We start from the raw sequence: 5863 nt of genomic DNA, 5'->3' as shown, positions 1-5863 counted from the left end.
GACCACATCTTAAACCTTCACAGATAACTCAACCTTCATCATCAGCACATACGGTAAAGCCTTCATCTTCCAATCCCAAGGGGACAAAGACTGTACCTCAGACACCACATAAGAGAAGGAGGATTGTTCTGAGAGATGAGTCAGACAGTGAGGAACAGGTTCCTGCATTAGAACCTGTTGTTACAGAAGCTGAGAAGGTCCCTTCTCAGAAGGAAACTGGAATTGGGGGATCTAAGCTTCTCAAATGGCTTAGAAGAATGTCTTCTGCTGAAACTCCCAAGGAATCTCCATCTTCAAAGAAAAGAAAGAAACAGAGAGCTCACAGGCCAGTTTCAGATGATGAGGAAGCAGCAGCAAAGGAAGGAGATCAGGAATCTCTGATCTCACAAGAGCCAGAATTTGCTGAAGCTACTGCTACAGATAAAATATCTACACCACATGTGTCTCCTGTACATGAACCAGTATCTCCTGCAGACCCAGGCACAAGTGCTAAAATTGATATCCACAACCTGGTTGTGCCTGAGGTTCTCTACTTAGAAGCTCCAATAGCTCAAATTAATCCATCAACAACACCAATTACTGATGCTAATGAAACTCCAAAATTGTCTACAACACCTTATTTGCATCTAGATGATGATGATCAGATTATAGGTGAGCATCAGACTATGGCTGTTGATCAGAACTTGGAAGCAGATCAACACTTAGAGGATGATGTTGAAGCCTCAATTGCTTCTCATACTGTTCTTTTATCAGAAGATGTTGACTCTGTAAGTTCTGATGCTGCAAATGCTGCTAATACTGGTGATGCTGCTACAAATGCAGATGCTGATGAAGCTGGTCCATCAGGACATGCACCTCAATAAACTATTCACAAAAGTGAGATAGTCAAGAAGTTTTTTACAGGGGAAGCACCAGTACCTTCGAGTGAAACTCCTAGAGGACAGGAGTGGATTAAGGAGTGGAACACAGCTACTTTTGTTCCTTCTCAATCGATTCTTGCTGAGCACTTGGCAAAAGCTGATGAGATGCTCATTAATGATGATTTCAAGACACAGCTTCGAGTCACTGCATTGAGTACTAGACATCTTCAAGGTCTACATTCAACAACTCATGCAGAGGTGCATAAAATTCAGGAAGAATTGCTCAAGCAAGAAATGACTAAGAAAATTGACAAGAAAACTTTTTTCCAACCTACCTTTGACAGAGTTGCTTACATTGAGAAGACCCAAGAGAAGCAACAGTCTCAGATTGATGAAATTTTGAAAAATCAAGCTTCTCAGCATTCTCAACTCGATGAGATCCAATCCTCAGTGGAATTGCTTGTCTCTCTTCTCTTACCTGCTGATGCCAAAAAGGGGGAGAAAGTAATTAAGTCCAAATGCAAAATTGATGAGACACTGAAGGGGAAGGATGATGAAAAAGATGACCAGGGAAACTCTGGAATGGGTGGAGGTCATAGTCAAGGTAGAGGTCTCTCATCAAGAAGAGCTGAAGCTACAGGTCATAGAACAAGTTCTGATACTAGAAAAAGAATTACTTCTGATACTGGTAAAAGGATAAGTTCTGATGAACTTTTGGATCTTGATGAAGAAATTTCAAGACAGTTATTTCTGAAGGAAAATCCAGGAATGGACTTTGAGAGTCTATTGGAAGAAGAAGCTAGATTTAAGTCAGAAAAAGTTAACTCTAAATCTGAAGCTTCTGTTGGTAAAAAGAAACTTCCAAAGGTCAAAGGCATTGTGATAAAAGAAAGGACAAATATTGAGGCAACCAAGGCCAAATCACAATTGCATATAGATCTAAGTTCCAAGGGCAAAGAAAAAGTTGGTGAACCTATAAAGGTTTATGTTCCTCCTGTGGATGAAGAAATTTATGTTGAAGATGCTGATCTTACTCTGACTTCAAGAAAGATTTCTAAGACAACCTCTGACATGGCTCAAGTTGTTCAGAGTCAAGATTTAGTTAGTTCTGATATTACAAAGAAGCAAGTAACCTCTGACATAGCTCAAGTTGACTTGATATCAGAAGATAAATCAAAGGAAACCTCTGACATTGCTCATGTTAAATCCTCAAAGTTACTCCTACCAGGATTCACCAAAGCCAAACCGACTCAACCTTTGAAGACTGCAGCAAGTGGTTTTGAAGCGAGAGTGGTTACTGGAAAGGAAGCAAGAGATAAATCTGGATTGGGTAGTGCTGATGAAAGAAGAGTACAAAACACAACCAATGATCCAACTTCCTTAAGTGAACCAGGTGTTGGAGCAACTCCCGAAAGATTGAATCAACTAGAATCTGTACAGATGGTTTACCATACCTACTTGAAAGAACACATCTTGTTATACTTCATGACAAATGGTAGGGTTTACCATATAAGGGAAAATGCTATTCCACTGAAGTATTTTGAAGAACTGGAACATGTTTTATTTTTACTTCAAGTGAATGACAGAATAACAGAAAGTGCTGCAAACTATTTGAAGACTCAAATTCAGAGACAGAAAAGGCTTTACTCTGTAAAGTCTGACATCACATATCTTCCAAAGTACAGAGATCACAAGGGTGATATTGTTGAGATGAAGCCTAACTCTGCTAAGATTATAACTACCTTTCTAGGTTATAAGGCTGTAGAATTCAATCTTGAGTCTGACAAGGCATATTTGATCAGTCTGGATCAGGACATAAGGAAAGCTAGAATTAATGATCTCAGAGCTGCTATCTTCCAAACTGGTGAAGATTCTGCAGAGCTTAAAAATGCTAAAAGGAGGATGATTGATGAACTCAGATATGCTGAGAGATGTTTGTTAAAGAACTATCTCAGAACAACTCCTGACATCAGAGAGATCAGAAAGTGAAGCCAAGTCAAGGTCTACAACTGCTCAAATTCTGATATGTATACAGACTGAAGTTGTTATCAGAAGTTAAAGTTGGTAAAGCTTTAAGGACTTTAAGTTGTAGTTATCTAGTCAAATTCTCATGCATTTGTACTTAATGTTTTTTACATCATCAAATATCTGTTAAACTTGTATATTATGCTAATTTACAAGTTGGGGGAGATTGTTAGATATATTTGATAATGTCATGACTAATATGATTTATGTTTAGTTTTCAGATCTTACTTAAACAGGACAAATCAGTACTTAACTGAAATCAGCACTTATACTGAAGTCAGAACTTAAGTCATCAATACTTAAGGTTCAGGAGATATTTATCAGAAGATAGTATCAGGACTTAAAGGAAACGTTCAGATAAGGAAGGCGGCTGATTGAAGGAAGAGAAGATCGAGACAAACGTAAGAAGAGATATGCATGAAGAAGGAATTCTATGAAGAATAGAATACTTGGAAGAAAAGATATCTGATTGATATATTTTAGGAAGTAGAATTATATTCCATATCAATTAGTGATTATGTTGTAAATGTGTAGTATATAAACACAGACATAGGGTTTACACTATAAGTGTTATCATTATCGAGAATATTATTCATTATAACCCTAGCAGCTCTCGTGTATTTGTTCATCACTGAGAGAGGACAGTTCCGTATTGTAACAGAGTTTATTGCTTTGAATAAAGTCTGTATTATGTTACTTGTGTTATTTGAATTCGATTTGATTGTGCTATACACTGTATTCAACCCCCTTCTACAGTGTGTGTGACCTAACAACATCAAAATACCAACAACTTGAGTCCAAAACACCAATTTAAGCTTGTAATGAAGCGTTCCAAGTGGATATAAAATCCACTTATCAGGGCGCTGCGCGAGGAATGATATTTACCTAATTAGATATAGGTAAGACTAGCAAGAAGATGCGACCTTATCTACAGACAAAACGTCGAATTGCATTAGTAATCTTAAGCATAACATCCAGGACGACGACGAGAATATCAAAGACGGTGGCAGACGATAGCATTGAGTTAGAGCTATGAATAAAATGGTATACAACGGTAAATGAAGTTTCGTCGGCTAATAAGTGCGAGCGAAATTCAAGGAAAAATAGAAGATGTACCAAAGTGGACCCTTATAGGGGCATTCTTTTAATTAAATATTTCATTAGCGGATCATGAGATTAGCAAGTAACTTATATAGTAATGACGACCATATATTTGATTTTCAAATTTTAAAATGAGATTTCGAAAAGGAATTTCTTAACCAACTTTTAGAAGATTTTTGCATAAAATGAGTTTCATAATTTGGTTGTCAAATTACTACTTAAGTTCTTGTTATTATAAACAGGAAATGACCTAAAAGAATAATGGACCTAGACTCAGTGTTGTTAATTCGGAGGACCAAGTAGACCCACTAGCAGGAATAAAGTTTAAAGTTTTCCGTGAAAGACGAACATAAATTTTGTTTAATAATATTAATGATTGAATCAACATGTTAAAGCATTATTTACCCAATTCATGAAATTATTAAAATCTATCGAGATTCGTGATTCAAACGGATAGAGGATGATTGAATAAAATGAAAGAATCTTCTAGATGATTGGACAAGAATCGTATTTCTACTGACGAAATTGAGGCGTTGCGTGATCCATGGGTATTTTACGCGGCATAGATAAAATCGGAAGCAGCAATTATAAATTTCGTAAGGACATGATTATGATCAAATTATTAAAGTATATAATGTGAAGGCATTTCCAGACGACATTCTGAAGCTATGATGTGACCGAGATGGTGGATCTGTTATTTGAATAATTCTTGAATGTATATTTTAGTGAAGCGTGGACGGTGACCAACAACGTCATTCTTTCCTCTAATACGATAGCATATGTTCTTCTTGATTCTTGAATACGTATCAGCTTCTTCTGTGGATAAATCATATGAGGCGAAAATGAAAGAAAATTTATTGTATTCCTTCTGAATTATTTCTCTTCTCAAAAATATTGCTTTCTGATTGAGACAAACAGTGTTGTGATGTGACGCTTTGTCAAAATGACGAAGAGTCTGGTGGGACGCCACCTAATCATGTGTTGTATGCCGTATAGTATGAAAGACTGGCCATATTGAGTATGAATATGGTTGTCTCATTCATATCTAAATCCTCACTCATTTTTCTTCCTTTAATTTATAGACTTACAGGTTCTCCCAATTGATTTGTCCATTGTTATTCCTCATCCAGTTTTTCAATCAAAATCATATTCACAAACTCTTCTCTTACGTAAAGTCTGTTCCTTAACGATTTCAAAAGAAATGGAATAGTTCCGTGTGGCAGGTAGAATTAAGTGTCGAAGGTAGATATGATTGCAAGCCAATACATGATGGACATCTGCGGGCAAGGGAGAAGGAATTCACCGATATCGTGGTCGTTATAAAGACATCAAATCAGACGGGTGTTCCTGTTATAAGGATTTCATTAGTACGGTAGGTTACAGTCACACGTTGCGCTTTAAGGCAGGAGAATTTGATGTGAGATGAATGGTTAGCGAACCGTAACAAATAAATTAGTTATAAAATAAGGAAGTAAAGTTTTGTGCATTAGCTAAAGAGAACGAGTGTCGGGACAACAATCGAAGATCAAGGGAATTCTGAACAATAAATCAGACAGAAAACTAATATGTGAAGCATCCCTTCATCGTGGGAAGATATTTATCGTGAAGATTCAAGATGGAACCTAATTGCAAACAAATTTCGAACATGTTCTCCAAGAAATCGTGAGGTTCTCTAACTTGAGTAAATAAGTTATGATGAATTTAATACCCATAACCGTACCAATGACGAAAGTTTGATACGGGAATATAAGTGAAGATGAAGCAATGACGACTCGACTGTGAAACCTTCTAAGAAATAATGATCTAATGATTAAGTCTTCACCAGATTGTGATAATAATGAAAACCATGCATGGTTATTAAAAGATAAATAAACTAG

This window comes from Apium graveolens, chromosome 3, assembly GCF_009905375.1.
Source record: "Apium graveolens cultivar Ventura chromosome 3, ASM990537v1, whole genome shotgun sequence".
In the NCBI taxonomy this organism is placed as follows: domain Eukaryota; kingdom Viridiplantae; phylum Streptophyta; class Magnoliopsida; order Apiales; family Apiaceae; genus Apium; species Apium graveolens.
Note: the sequence above shows the minus strand (reverse complement) of the source record.